This window comes from Camellia sinensis, unplaced genomic scaffold (assembly GCF_055761805.1).
Source record: "Camellia sinensis isolate YWXY unplaced genomic scaffold, ASM5576180v1 Unanchor4, whole genome shotgun sequence".
In the NCBI taxonomy this organism is placed as follows: Eukaryota; Viridiplantae; Streptophyta; class Magnoliopsida; order Ericales; family Theaceae; genus Camellia; species Camellia sinensis.
In genome coordinates this window covers 10,344,583-10,360,011 of record NW_028129277.1, presented here as the reverse complement: position 1 = coordinate 10,360,011, position 15,429 = coordinate 10,344,583, and the positions used below count along the sequence as shown (strand labels likewise).

At 36.7% G+C, this 15,429-nt stretch overlaps 1 long non-coding RNA gene across 1 annotated transcript; it reads right to left on the bottom strand.

Moving 5' to 3' along the window:
• Nucleotides 1-1,134: 1,134 nt before the first annotated feature.
• LOC145816688 (uncharacterized) lies at nucleotides 1,135-7,254 on the bottom strand. The gene is made up of 4 exons (XR_014358771.1): nucleotides 7,082-7,254; nucleotides 6,718-6,957; nucleotides 4,462-4,531; nucleotides 1,135-1,420 (listed from the first exon to the last, which is right to left on the bottom strand). It is a non-coding gene; the product is annotated as an uncharacterized LOC145816688 (long non-coding RNA).
• Nucleotides 7,255-15,429: the final 8,175 nt, after the last annotated feature.

Genomic DNA, 15,429 nt, shown 5'->3' with positions numbered 1-15,429 from the left:
GGATAATCTTTTTGTATTAAGAAACTGATCTATATTTAAAGGCTTGAAGAATTTTATCTATAACTATTATTAATATTTTCTTTTAGTGTAATTATTTGTATTTTGTGCTTAAAAATGTTGTGTATCCACTAGTTAAACCCCGGTGTATCGTTGTATTATATTATCGATGTTTCCAAAATTTGGGGTGTCACAAAATGCCTCCTAGGTGTGCTCAATTCGATTCTTGGCATACTTCCACCACTGCCCGACCTTCCATTTTAATTGATAGGCTGCCAATGCCACCTGAAGCTCACCCTCATGAATGTCCAAGATCTCAAAAGATTTGACTACCTATTCTAACCACTCATCTACTTTCATAAGGTCGGGACCGCCACTAAACTCAGTGGGGTTGGAACGGAAGAATTACTTCTTCAGAAAAGTAGTTCTAGTCTCTCTTTCTACGTTCCTAGCCACTTGTTCGGCTCTTAATATGTCCATGTACTCTCTAAGAGCCCCTGTCATCTCTCAGGCCAAAACCTCTATTGCATCTTGGACCGGTTGGACGGCCATAATCTTCTTAATGAGGGATCTCTGTCGGAGCCGGAATATCCTGACAATCCCGACGAGGTGTACCACAACCTCTACCACGTCCTGACATCCTATAAGAAATAGAGATAGAATTAAATTCGTGACTCACCTTTCCACAATCTCACCCGTACCACATGCACTAGCATGAGACCATACATACATTTAAATCACATTGAGCAAACCACATAAGCACCTTGTCACATAGAGCACATACGAACCATCCCTCTAAGATATCAACAAGTTCCACAATGCTCAAAGATTTCCAAGTGGAAAAAGTATTGGTCAAGTGCCGTTCCAAAAGGACTTCAATGAGTGCAGTGAATCCAAGTTGTATCCTAGAAGTTTGATCCCATACACACATAGTCACATAAACACATAATCATGTTAAGAAATTAACATCCTTGCCTAGCATGGCAAACCCGTTATGCTTCTAGCCACTTCCCACGAGCACAAGGTATTCAAACCTGGTTAGCTCTAATACCAATTTGTAACACCCCCAAATTATTAATCATAAAACATTACTCACAATATAATAAATGTTAATCCATTCATCACCAACCAACAACATTAATCCAGTACCCTCTTTCTCATTGAACTATTACTTCAAAAATACAAATTTCCATGTTCAGTTCTTAGTTACATCAACATTAGCATAGTTCAAGAAGTTAGAGGAGTTAATACAAAATGCCGCAGTGGCTCACAAATATCAAGGCCATGCCTTGTTACAACAAAATGGTCTCACGGTCCCAAAACAATAATGCTTAGAGCTCCCACAAAATACATCAATGAGAGTTCATGCTCCGGTCAACACAAAACTTCCACCTCCTTCTCATTGGGGCGGTGGCCACAAGTCCTAAAATGTTAGATAGGAATGAGCTAGATACCCATTAGAAAAACTTTTAACAAAGTAACTAGTTATTTAGAGATCCATATGGCATCATCATCACAACCCAAAACATATTTAATTCAACTATTAGTGTTATTATAAAAGGGAATACAAGAATCCACCATTTCCATAAAATTTGATAATTCCAAACTGAGGGTAAAAAAGCCATTAAGTCCTTAAGGAGAGTCCCTATACATACATATAACTAGGTTCGTAACCAAAATATTCCCACATTTGTCGGCTCTTAATACAGCTGGAAATGGACACCTAAAATCATCTCTTTTTCCACTTTTACCAACTACAACACGGCAGGACCAGAGGACACCCAAAAATGTTTCCCATATCTGTCCGGTGATAAGTTCAAGACAGGGCAATTGGGCACCTAAACTTCCCTACGCGGGTACCAACACAACACAACTATTTTTCTAAAAACTGACTCTCTACCCGGACTCACATGCTATTTACCTCCCCCCATAACAATTTTTCTGAAGTTTCCAAGTATTCATACATTCATTAAATTAAAAGTAATCTTTCACATCCAAGCAATTATGGCAAAAATAAAGTGAGGATATCCAATATCTCAAGAAGATTTCAGATTTACAATTCTCCATTCAAATACATCTTTATTATCGTAAGCCAATCATCAATCTAAAGAATTAAGAGTCAATTTCACTTTATTACATCATTTCTAAAATTTCAAAATTAGGGTTTTTATAAGATTTGGGCCTTTTTCCCCTCCACTATATATAATATTAATTTTCATCAAAAGCTTCCATAATCCATGGCTAAAAGTAGAAATCTTAAGAAAATTGTAGGGAAAATACTATTTTTGAAAGAAAAACTTCATTTTATAACTTCAGCATCCATCAACTCAACAATGTCATGGCAACGCCAAATAATCATTTCCAAATCAAAGAGATACAAAGTTAAAAGTAGTCATACCTTAAATTTCAAGACCAAAAAGATAGATAATCAACAAACTCTTCGCGAAATCCCAATCCAATCAGTAGAAAGCTTAGTCCTTACTTAAACTTCAACTTTATCAACCAATGGGTTTGTGAATCTAAGTAGAAATGGAAGATTTCTAGAGAGAAGTAGCTAATGGTTTTGGAGCTAGAGAGAGACGAAAGAAGAGAGAAAAGAATAAGTGAAGAAAATGATCTAAAAGTCACTTTTTAAGTGACTGATATCGCGCAGACCACTCGAGCGGTGAATGAGATTTCTCAGTATCCCTACCTGCAAAATGAGATACTGAGAACCCTCTCATCTTCGCTAGAGTGACCACTTGTTCCCTCGACCAGTAAAACAAACTACTGGGAGCACCTTAGCTCCGCTCGAGCAGTCTTTCCACTGTTTGAGCGGTCACCCAAAACAAATTGTCACAATGAAAAATGGGTTGAAAGTGATTAAGACGGATTGACTAGTATGAGCCCAAAATTGGTATAGTGATCCATACGGTTTTAGATCATGGTCCATCTTAGTGTATTTATTATTTTATGTAGCTATGTGGTATGGAGGTGTAATGCCTATTCCAAGTTATTTGGGCTCCTTAATGGGAGGGCCTTATGATTATTTTATTTAGGTCCGGTCCCCTCTCCTATCTTATTAGGGTTTATATATATTTTTATATAAGTGGGTCAAAAGGTTGTCAGCCCCATTCAAAGACAACATAAAGATTAGGAGAAGGGGGGGAAGAGTCGCTATTAGGATTTTCCAATTGTGAAGACCATTCCTTAATATCTCATAGTGATGACGAGATTAAATGGTATATATTAAGTCCTAGTTTGGGAAGACTAAATAAGTGTACTTTTTGACTTTTTATGAAATATGGGTTGGGTTTGAAGTGATGTGTTAGAGAGGTGATGTGACTTAAATAAGATGATGTGACTTAAATAGGATAGTGACTTTTTGACTTTTTGTCTTTTTTCAATCATGCCAAACTTGGCCTAACTACAACAAAATCATAAATAGATCACATTTTTTATGTGTGATGTATGTTATTTAATCACACGAAAGTGTGATCTTTAAGAGTGATTAAAAAGAGTCATTTTTAATCACACGTTTTGAGTATTATTAAAAGATGATTTCATCACACGTTATGCGTGTAATAATAAATATTTAGATCACACTTTTTAAGTGTGATAATAAACATTTAGATCACACTTTTTATGTGTGATGTATAACTAATAAAACCTGTGATAATAAATATTTTAAACGTGATTAATATCTAATAAAACATGTGATTAATAATGAAATAAGATTACACGTTATATGCATTTCTCATCACAGTTAATGCGTGTGATAAAAAAGAGTTCAATATATTTGAAGAATAATCAATATTATTTTTGTACGCATTTGAAGAATGTAATACACACTATATATTATCCTTTCAATCACAATCACATATTGAATGGAATAATGTTATATTTCATAAATGAAAGTTGAATGTTCAAAAGTACATACAAAGGAATTAATAAAAAATAAAAATAAAAAATTTAACTATGATTACATATATTAAAAAATGAAAAAATTTGAAGCACAAAATTATTGAATTCTTTGACTATATTTTGCATCTCTCCAAACAATTTTTGATCTAAAAAATGAAAGCACAAATTAATTTAGAGGCAAAATTTGCCTCTTCTTTAGAAATAATTTTGGGCTAAAGGCAAAATAAAGGCAAGAAATTCACAAAGATGTGTGTTTGGAAATAATTGAGATAATGTGGTTATTATGCTTTACGCACTTTGACTACAAAATAATTTCTGGGTAGTGGCACATGTGAAAGAAGAATAAAAATTGGATAGCCTTTGATTAGAGATATCCCAACCCACATTAAAAAATAATCTAATAGAACAAGCTATATCCCAAAATCTTCGAAAGTTGGGCTGGTTATCCATCCAAGTATAAAAATAAAGAAGGTAATCCAACCATAAATGAAAATGAATGAATCAGCTAGGCAACTCCAACACAATTAAGGTCAATATCCAATGAGGACCCAAATGACATACCCAATATAGTTGTGGACCTTTGTCATGAAAGCCAGCAACTAGCAGTCAAACACCAAAAGGCCTTACACCACTACACAAGAAACAAAAAGGTAAGAAATTGCAACAAAAATAATCATTTGCAAGAGCCAAGATCAAATCCATGGTATAAAGAAAACAATAGATGAGGAACAGAAAAAAGGTGCATGCACACACTCAGCAACAAAAGCAAGTAAGGGAATGAAAAGAAAAAAACACTCCAAAAATTTAGAGCTCCCAACACTTGACTCATAACAATGGACTCCCTTAACAAAAGTACCAGCATATTTAAGTACCTGCATATAAACACTTAGAATAACAATATGGTAACTCACATCACTAGGCCTATAGCCTTACACACTCACACATATATCTAAATATATACCCACAAACACTCATCCCTCCATTCCTAAAGGTAGGCCAGCTTGTCAACCTGCACGACAAATAATTAGGCATAAAAATATCACTAAAAAGTGTCTGCTCCCCATCACTCGACCCTCAATTTGTAAACTCACCACACTCAAACTAGAGATAATAAGCTCCAACACTCAAAGAGTGTTTGAACCTACTACAAAGAAGAAAGAAACAATTAATAGATCAAATAGGGGTGCCTCTTTAAGGATTGAGACTGGAAGTCTCCATGTTGACAAAAAACCAGAGAGTGAGAGAAATATAGATCAGACTTTTTATGGTCGATGATGCAGCAGGCGATGAAAATATATATCTGCAAGCTTCACCGCATAGGTAATCGATGCTCCAATTTTTTTCTTTACTGTTGATCTTCAATCATAATAACAAAGACCAGTTCCAATAGTTCCACAAAAATAATCTTTATGCAAAAAAATGAAGGCCAAAAGTAGTAATTATTAACTCCCTTTCTTTCCTCTCCAAATCTCTCATCCAAAAGAGTAATTTAGGAGAAGATACTATTTTATTTTATTTTCTCTTCAAATCACCCCAGCCAAATGAAAAGGGGTTTAGCTCTAATATTATCATTGTAAGCCAAGCAATCATAGCAATAGAAGCAACTGCAGAAATAGGCTCCTTCTGTTTCTATTCACACACATCAAAAGGTTGATCACATAAATTTACTAACTAAAGCATTGGCCTTAATGTAAGACAATATAATAAGCAAATTTTCAATGTAACAATAATTGTGTAACAAAGCTTTGGTCTTTGACCTTTCCAAAGTAACCATAATCTCAGTTTTTGGCTCCCAAATATTATGAACTTGTTATCATGTTTGATCATTTAAGTAAAGTAATAATTGGATCTTGTAACAACTATACAATCTAATAATTGTCAATTTATCAATACGAGTATCTTGCAGAACATGACTCAATCTCAGAAGCACGAACACTTCAAAGAAGGTGGAATTTATCAATATGAGTATCTTGCAGAACATGACTTAACCTCAGAAGTACGAACACTTCTAAGAAAGTGACGTGTCCATGTTGGGCACATATTGGACAATGTTTTTTATGTGTTCATAATTTTTTTTCAAAAAAAAAAAAAAATCTTAATTTTGAATATGTATCCGACACTCATTTTGCGACATGTCCGTCTCTTCTTGGGCATGTGTATCACTAAAATATAAACATGAGATTAGCACTTCTTGTACATTTGCTAACGTATGATATTCAAAATTAAAGCATTTGACATAAATATCTTGTACTCTTAAAAAATGTACAATTCTTAAAAATATGCAATGTATATAACAGTTGGAAAATAAAAAAGAAGTACAAGTAGATGGCAGGGGATAAGAAAATGATGCAATTATATATGATTGTTAGATGCAAGATCTACTTACATATGTAACTATATAATATAATATCAACATTCAATTGTGTGTGACATGCCCGAACCATGTGGGTGACATAAATTTTAAAAAATTTCCATGTCCCATATATGTGTCTATACTTCCTAGGTTAACCACATGCAAATATATATCATCCTCTTGTGTTGGTAAGATTCTATGTTGAATTAGCAATGAATGAAAATTCAACTCGGAGACAATCGTTAATCAAAATTTGAATTAGAACCTCAAATCCCTGACAAAGGGCATGAATTCTATGCTGGCTAAATAGCAACATAAACTTCAACTTTTTTAAATGATCATCATCATCATAATCAATCCTATTATTCGTAACAAGATATTAGGCATTAATATAATTCTCCAATTATCCAGAATCGATCATACCAACACAGAATCAAAAAAAAAAAAGAAGGCAAATCACGAACCTTGCGATCGACGAACTTGAGGAGTTCGATAGGGACGTCATGGAACTTATCGTAGACAGGGCCAACGACAGTCTTGATGGTGCCTTTGACGGTGCCTTCAACGATCTCAACACTAGGCTTCAGAGGCCCATAGTTGTCCTTGGCATAGTCATACAACCTCGCCAAGCACATCAAAACGTGAATTGTAGCAACTTGCACGAACTCCAAATACTTCAACCTTTCTTCTTCCTCTCTCTCACCCTAAACACAAACAACAATAACACAACATAATTAGAAATCTAATCAACAAAATCATAAACATCAAAATCGAAATCAATCAAATTGATAAGGAATTGAAGTTGAATTTAGGGATAATTGATCGTACCATTTGGGGTTGAATGTTTAGGAGATCTGATTTGGCCATGCCTGTGAAGATGTTTTTAGAAAAGGTTACGATATATATATATATATATATAGAGAGAGAGAGAGAGAGAGAGAGAGGTGATTCCAGAGACCAGAGATATGGTTGTTTCATAGATAGCAAACTAAGAAAACTAAGGCACCGTTTGTTTACAGAGATGGAATGGAGGGAATGGAGGGGATTGATAGTGAGGGGATTGTTAGTGAGGGTCGTTTGTTTTCAGAGATAGAATAGAGGGGATTGATAGTGAGGGGATTGTTAGTAAGGGTATTGATAGTGAGGGGATTAGTAGTGAGGGGATTGATAGTGAGGGGATTAGTAGTGAGGAATTGTTAAATTATTTTTATATAAAATAATAAAACAAATAAAAAAATATAAAAAATTAAAAATTATATTTTAAAAAAAATTTCCAATATATAAAAAATAAAAAAAAATAAAAAAATTTCTAATCCCCTCACTATTTTTCTAATACCATCTCTACCTCCTCACTATGAATCCCCTCCCCAAGGGTATTAGTAATACCAGGCCATGTTTGATTCACAACACTAATAGTGAGGTATTAATAATCCTATTAAATTAGTGTGGTATTAGTTATCCCACCCCTACCCCATTACTAATAATCCTACAAATTTATTGGATTAATTATCCATTGGATTAATAATCCTAAACTAAAATATCAAAACAAACATAGGATGATTGGGTCCACGGATTAATAATCCCAATCCTATACTTTAATCCTTCCAATCAAACATGCCACCAAGGTATTAGTAGTACCCTCCCTATCTCTCAAAACAAACAAAGTATTAGTAATACCAAGGTATTAGTTAGTCCCAAGGTATTAATAGTCCCAAGGCTATCTCTCAAAACAAACACCCCATATACTAATCCCAAGGTACTAGTAATCCTAATCCCCTTGCTATAACTCAAAACAAACGGGGCCTAAATTAGACTAAGAAAACTAAATTAGGGCTAATGAATTAGAAAGTGAGGCAAGGAGAAATGGAAAGAAAGAGTCTGTGATTAAAATATATATATATACACGCTAGTGGGTGGCACACACGATGTGTGTGTAATTTAAATAAGTAAGAATAAAAAAAAATAATAATGAAATTAATATTATAATATGTATTTAGCTTAAGTAGTATGAGTCCTTGTACTTAAACCCATGATCATGAGTTCAAGCCTTGCCGATCTCTTTGTTTAATTTTTTTTAAAAAAATACTGCCACATGGCATGGGGAGAGTAAAACTTCAGGACACCATAAGAACTGTTCACTTTATAATAGTATAGAAGATATATATAATGACACTTAATTGAAAAGTCACGTATAAAGTAAATATAATTACATGTTAATTAGAAAGTGTGATTAATATATATATAATCATACTTAATTGAAAAGTGACATAAAAAGTAAATATTATCACACTTAATCAAATCAAGTGTGATTAAAATATCAATCTAATTTTTTTTCATCACACTTCAATAAAAGTAAGATATTTTTATTTATCAAAGTATGATCTTTAACTGTTTTTGTAGTAGTGATTTAAATCTATTTTAATTGTTTAGTTTAATCAAATTATTATAGTGTTTTAATACCTGATATATATATCCTGCAATTCTTACACATTGAATATATCCCAATCCAACTAGCAACGCCCGAAAGATAATAGGGCCCAAAAAGAGTGTTAGCCCAAAATGGATCTTAAGTTAGGGCGTAAGGTTCTGAGGATAAAAGATATTGTGCCTGTTTGGCAGAAATTATTTACAGCTTATTTCAGCTTTCAGCTAAATTTAAGTTATTTTGATGTGTTTGGTTTAGCTTATACCTTATAGCTTATAGCTTTGTGGAAGTCAGAAATCAGCTTATTCTTTGAGTGGGGCAGGAGATGCTTTAAGAATAAGCTGGAAATCAGCTTAAGCTGAAAGTTATAAGCTATAAGCTGTTTAGGCATAAGCTATAAACACTTTCCCACAGCTCTACCAAACAGGGCTATTCTTCTAAAAGCAATATCATTACAAGTAACACAGATCGCTAGATTATGTCCCAATCTAATTGATAAAAGTTAATAGCAAAAGAGCTACGGAATAGACTAAATCTAACAGACAAGAGAGTTGTTTGATCATTCTCTATCCAACGATCATCATGCAATGCAACTTGGTCACTATGATCTAACATCATTTTCACTATCTGATGAGCATGGATTCGACGATCAATAACAAAAGCAAGTTGGCAACTTTCCCAAGTGACTCTGATAAGGACAGAACCTTCCGATCAGAAGGGAAATAGACGATAACAATGAGAACCAAGTAGCTATAAAAAGGAAATCAGATAAAGCACAAAGGACAGATGTAGACACTCCATTTTTGACCGACCCCAAGACTTGGACGTCATCGGTTGTGTACTCGATGATTATGATTGCATGTGCTCGTTTTAGTGCCTGAAGTCCTCGGTGAAATGCCATGTCTTTGACCCTTTAAACCTTATCCATTCTATGCCTTGTTTTGGACCAAAACCTTAGTGCTTCAAAACTCAAGACCCTGGGACCTGCCGGCCATTATTGGTGGCCTCCCGGCCATCAGTGTCTTTTTTCAGATATTTTGTTGACAGTTGTTCCAACTGTTATCACAATTGGCTGCATCTCCCTACACGTGTATGGAGGGATGTATCTCAGCCAAATGCATGTTTTTCTATATGTAGGAGGTCTCCTCTCCCATTTTTGAGGGTTAGAATTTTGGGAGAAAAAATTATCTCTCTCTCTCTCTATATATATATATATATATTTCTCTCTCTCTTTCTCTTGCAAGTTTGTGCATAATAGCTTAGATACACCACACTTTTGCTTACAGCTCCTTAACCAAAGTTGTTCATCTTTGAGCTAAGGTTCCTTGAGGCCTTCTTGGAGCTTTAGAAGGTGGTCTTGGCTTAAATTGTTGTCTAAAATTGGTCTTTGCTTCAAAAGGTATAATACTTGCGTTTTAAACTTGCTTTGCATACTTGTTTTCTTATCTTTTCCACTGATTTTGGGTTGTTTTTGGGCTATAAAACTCTATTTTTGTGGGCTGAAATTTGTGATTTTAGGCCATTTAAGGTCAGAGGGTGGTTCACCCTTCTTTCTTCCTTGTTTGTAAGGCCTTTCCACATTTGTTTACCACTTTCAAACCATCATTTTTTGGGCTTTTGAACATTGAATTTCAGAGTATTTTTAGTGGTGAAAATCGTGTTTTGAAGTCCAAATTTGGAGGGGTTAGCCTCCTCTCTTTGTGCCTTGTTTGCTAGCCTAGATAGCTCTATGTGTTAGCTTATTTTTCTAGCCTTTTATTGCTCAATTCCAGCATGTTTTAACCTCTGTTTTGGACTGTTTTTCCTCTATTTTTGGCTGGTTGTTGCATTTGAGTCTTATTTTGCATGCTTCTGGTGTAGGTGTCCTCACAAGCTTGGTGTTTTAGGCCTTTAGACACCACTTGTTTGAGTTGATTGCATTGTTTTAGCGCTTTTCTCACTTAATTTCAGCAAGCATAATCTCTGTAACCTCCCTCATTTCTTGACTCTTTGTTTGCTTTGAGGGTTGTTTCAACCTTAGGATTGTTTAAGCTTGAGATAGAGGTTCATGCTTAATTGTTTAATCCTCTTTTGGTGGTTCATTATCAATGGCATGACACATCTCTCTTGCCTTAGACTACCCCTTGTTTAACACTTCCTTCTCTTTTAGAGGAGTTAATTCACCAATGGACTTAATTGGTTAAAGAATGGAAGTGTAATTAAAATAAGTAACCAAAAATGGAAACTAAAATTGTGCAAGATAAGAATTTGGTTGTGTTTTGGTGTGTTGAATCGGACGTTAATTGAACACAAGAAAAATTGGGGCATTTCATACTCAAAGTGACGAAATGTGCCAATTTTTCTAAGGTCACCATTGCCCTTGATCATGCATGATAGGGTGAAGGTTTGGCGTCTTGTTTGCGCATTTATTAACTTGTACACCTTGGTTTTTTAGCCATCATGCAATGAAATTGCTTGATTGATGGTCTTTAAACCAAGTGTATCACTCATTTTAGCTTGTTTTGATGATAAGGAGGGATACATTGTACAAACAACTTATGAGAATACCCTCTCTTTGCTCTGTTTGCTCTATGTTGCAGCAAGAAATGATGCATCATCAGTGGCCGGCCGACCACTGCTTTTGGTCCGTAGGCCATCACTGTTGGACGGCAACCCCTTACTGGTGGCCGGCCGGCCACCAGTGAATTTTGAGCAGAATGTTTATAAAGTAGAGCAGAGTTGATCTAGAAGAAGAAAACCAGTGCAAGGGTTGTGCAATAAAGGCCTTTGGGAGCAAACAGTGGATGTTCTTCGGGTGGAAACCGAGCATGCATTGGGCCTCCCTCGTTCTAGGGACCAGTTAGCGATAGTTAATTCATGTTGTAATTAATTAGTTAACTAGTTTAATTAGTTGCTTTGTAATTAATTAGTTAAAATAGTTAGCTAATTAGCTTCGTATTGTACTTATTTAATTAGCTTAAAGTAGTTAATTAAATTAGTTCATTATTGTTATTTAATTAATTAGCTTAACATAATTAATTATTTAATTGTCGTACTATTTAATTAGCTTAGATAGCTAGCTTATTTATTCAAGTTTTGTAATAATTAGTTAAGTAGTTTAGCTTAGCTAGTTTATTCATTCGGACCCCCCTGAGCGAGGGCATCAATGTTGTAATAATGTGTATGTCTTCCAACCCCACGTCTTTCTCCTTTTTATTTATCCGCTTTTGATGGTTAGGTTAAGGGCATCACGTTTCAATTAGCATATCGCATGTTTTTATCCATTCATTTGTCTTGCATACATTGAGGCTCGGTTCATCAGTCAAACTCGCATTGTCGTTTATTACCTCATTGAATACGTGTTTAAACGCATGCTATGAAATTGTTGCAAATAACATGTTAAGTAGCCGAGCCTATTTTAGTTGTATTATTGCATGTGTTGCATTAGCCATCTTGTATAGTTAGGTGTCATGCATATTTTTCTAACTCTTTTGTTTTATCTTAGCTTGGAGTACTAAGTGAGTTTTTAGTGCTTTAGCATACTTGCATGAGTGTGAGTGATTGCCATGACTAGCACGCTTGCCATGAGGCTAAGTGCTTACTTGTTAAACTGTTTGAGTGCCTGTGGATGAAGGCTTGTTGCTTGAATTGGAATGATTCAATGAATGTACATTTAAGCCCACTTTGTCAAGTAACAAATTCGCAAACTTTAAGCCCGCTTTGTTATGTGGCAAAATCAAACCCTTTTCGAAAAGCAAACATGAAATTGAATTGTTCCAATTTGGGCAAACTAGTCTATATCTTGTATGCACGCATCACAAAGTAAATGCTAGCCTAATAAATCGAAACAAGAGCATATAATGTTGATAAAAATCATATCAAGATTAGTAGAGGCCGATCTTTGATCGGGCGAGCGGGGGTGCTTAATTCATGACCTTCCCCTCTCGTACCTAAGTTCCTAAGCCGAGACAATCTTCGTGATGACGGATACGTGGCCTTTGGCACGAGTCATGGGTTTCCTAAATTTCCAAAAAATATTTAGGTGGCGACTCTGTATCTGGCAAAGTAGTTCATTTTTGGCAATTTGATTCAAAATCGATTTTCCAAAAGATTTCCCGGATTTGGACTCTTTGGTGATTATCTATTTCGCATTGCACTTGTGGAATCAGATTCAGAGCCGCGGGAGTCCGAACTGTAGGCCTTATTTTGAACTTCCGAAAAGGGAGGCGCAAAAAAGTCGAGCTACAGTTTCTGGTGACTCTACTGGGAAAATTAGAGAACTTGACTTGAAATTCATGATATGAAATTTTATCTACACTTATATGTTTCTTTGCATTGCATTTGCATTGGTGTGTTTAAGTCACTGTGTTTACCATCTGCTATTCCTGGACGGGTTTCTGGAGGCTTCCCTGAAAAGCTTGCCAAAAGGCTGACCGGTCACAGGCTCTGCCATGATGGGGACACAACCCTTGGATCTAGACTACCGCTGTACTATTTGATCCTCCTTTCACTTTTTCAATGTTAGGAGTAAGAGGTATATTAGGTAGTCTTGCCAAGGAACTCTTTTCAACCATTTGGCCTAGTTGCATATCGAAAGCCATAAAGACTGTTCCAAATTAGTATATGATGCTTACCCGAATGCAGGATTATGTGGAACGGCTTTGTTTGAATAGTGAACCCTTGCTCCTGAAGAAACTAGGATAGGGCAATCCTATCCCCTGATAGGGTTGTTTTGGTTATCACTTAACTGGTATGTGTTTTACTGTGAAACTATATAAGAACGTACGTATCAGCTGCAAGTTGAGTATCAATTTTGGAGGGGCAGAATTTAGTGTTGAGTGCAATCCTACAGCTTTGATTACATATGTGTGTTGTTCACATCTGAGCTAAGCTGCTGTGCGGTTTCTGATTTTTTTTGCTTCTTTTGCTTTATTTCTTTTTGCTAGGTAGTATAACATAATTGCTTCGGACAGTTCGGATATCCCCCAAGCGCTCTGGACCCGTGTCAGGAGGCTTTACAGATCTGGAGATCTTGTTAGGGGACAACTTGTGTTTGCTTCGCTCCCACCGGTTACCAGATGGAGAAGAGTTAGGCACCATTCACCAGTCCAGCAGATACTCTTCAGTTTACCTGCATCTAGTCAGGCTCAGTCTTCTACATCTAGTCCAGTAAGAAATTATTCAGCTATTCCAATGGCACAATATCCCCCGGTTAGAATGGAAGACCTAATCCACTACCTTCAACAAACAGTTGAAACCATGCAACAAGACGTTGCTCGTCAGGCCGAGGTCACGGCACGTCAGGCTGAGGTCATCAATAGGCTGCAACAACAACAACCGCAGTCGGCAGCGGCTTTTGCATCTCATGCACCTCCTATGGACATCCCAGCACCCGTAGCTACAGTCTATACCGCTAATGCCCAAGCTGAGAATTAGGGTAACCCAACAGAGCTGATCCCACCACAAGCCTCCAAGGCACCAGTGTACCGAACTGAGGCTCTGTTGGAATTTGAAGCTGACCCAATTGTACTTAAGGTCAACAAGCTGGAGAAGATTTTTAAGCGGGCACAGGGTGTTAACTCAATCCCTGACATCGAAGATGGATATACCGACTTTGCGGTGACATTGCCAGATTGATTCAAAATGCCACACATCAATCGGTTTGATGGCTCTGGAGATCCCATGGTTCATCTGCGGTTGTTCTCCGATATCTTGCGGCTGATGGGCTTTACCAGACTTCAAAAGTTGTCTCTTTTTTGCCGGACCTTGTCTGGAATAACAACTATTTGGTATGCAAAGCTCGAGGATTCTGTGAAGTAGAGTTTGGAGGAAATGGCTGAGGCCTTTATTGCGTAATACTCCTACAACATACAAATCGAGGTCACAACCCATGATCTCGAAGCGACGCGGTAGGGGCCAAATGAGGGCTTCTCAGATTTATTAACAAGATGGAGGGCCAAGGCTTCAATGATGACTACACAACCTTCAGAGAAAGATTAGATTAGAATGGTAGTCCGTAATCTGCATGGAAAATTCCTACAAAAAATGATAGTCCTACCCTTGTTCACGTTCATCGAGCTCCATGAGATGGGAGTTCAGATTGAAGACACCATGAAACAGGGGTTGATAACTGATGAGAAAGAGCAGGCCAAGAGGCCTTTTGTGCGCAGTTCCAATGCAACCACTAGTGGAAGCACAACTGCGCGGCCATCTGATGTAAGTGTTGTCACCACCACAACCAAAACCGTCAATCCTTTTGCCAGTACAACCCCACAAACTTCAAACAACCAGGCCCGATCCCAGAGGACTGTTACCCCACTCTACATGCCTTTATCACAACCCCTGAGGGTGCTGATCAAAAAAGCGCACCACAAGCCATTAGAGCCTCGCCCACTACCTGATCCACTCCCACCAAAACACAACCCAGCCAAGTATTTTGCGTTTCACCAGCAGCACGATCACGACACCGATCAATGTTTCAAGCTGCGTCATAAGATTCAAGATCTCATTGATAATAAGGTGATCGCACCACCTGAAAAGCTAAATATGACTACCAACCCTTTTCCGGCCCACAATTAAGTTCCCCCACCTCACAATCTAAACATAATCCATACACTGACCATTCCCTATGACCCTAGCGCATATATTACCCCTTCTCACCTACCCAAACCGGTAGTATTCATCCTTGAAAGCACAGATTAGTGCATGATGGACACGTCCGTACTTTAACCAAAACTTGTGGTGGTGACAGCGGTAGAAGAAGAGAGGCTGG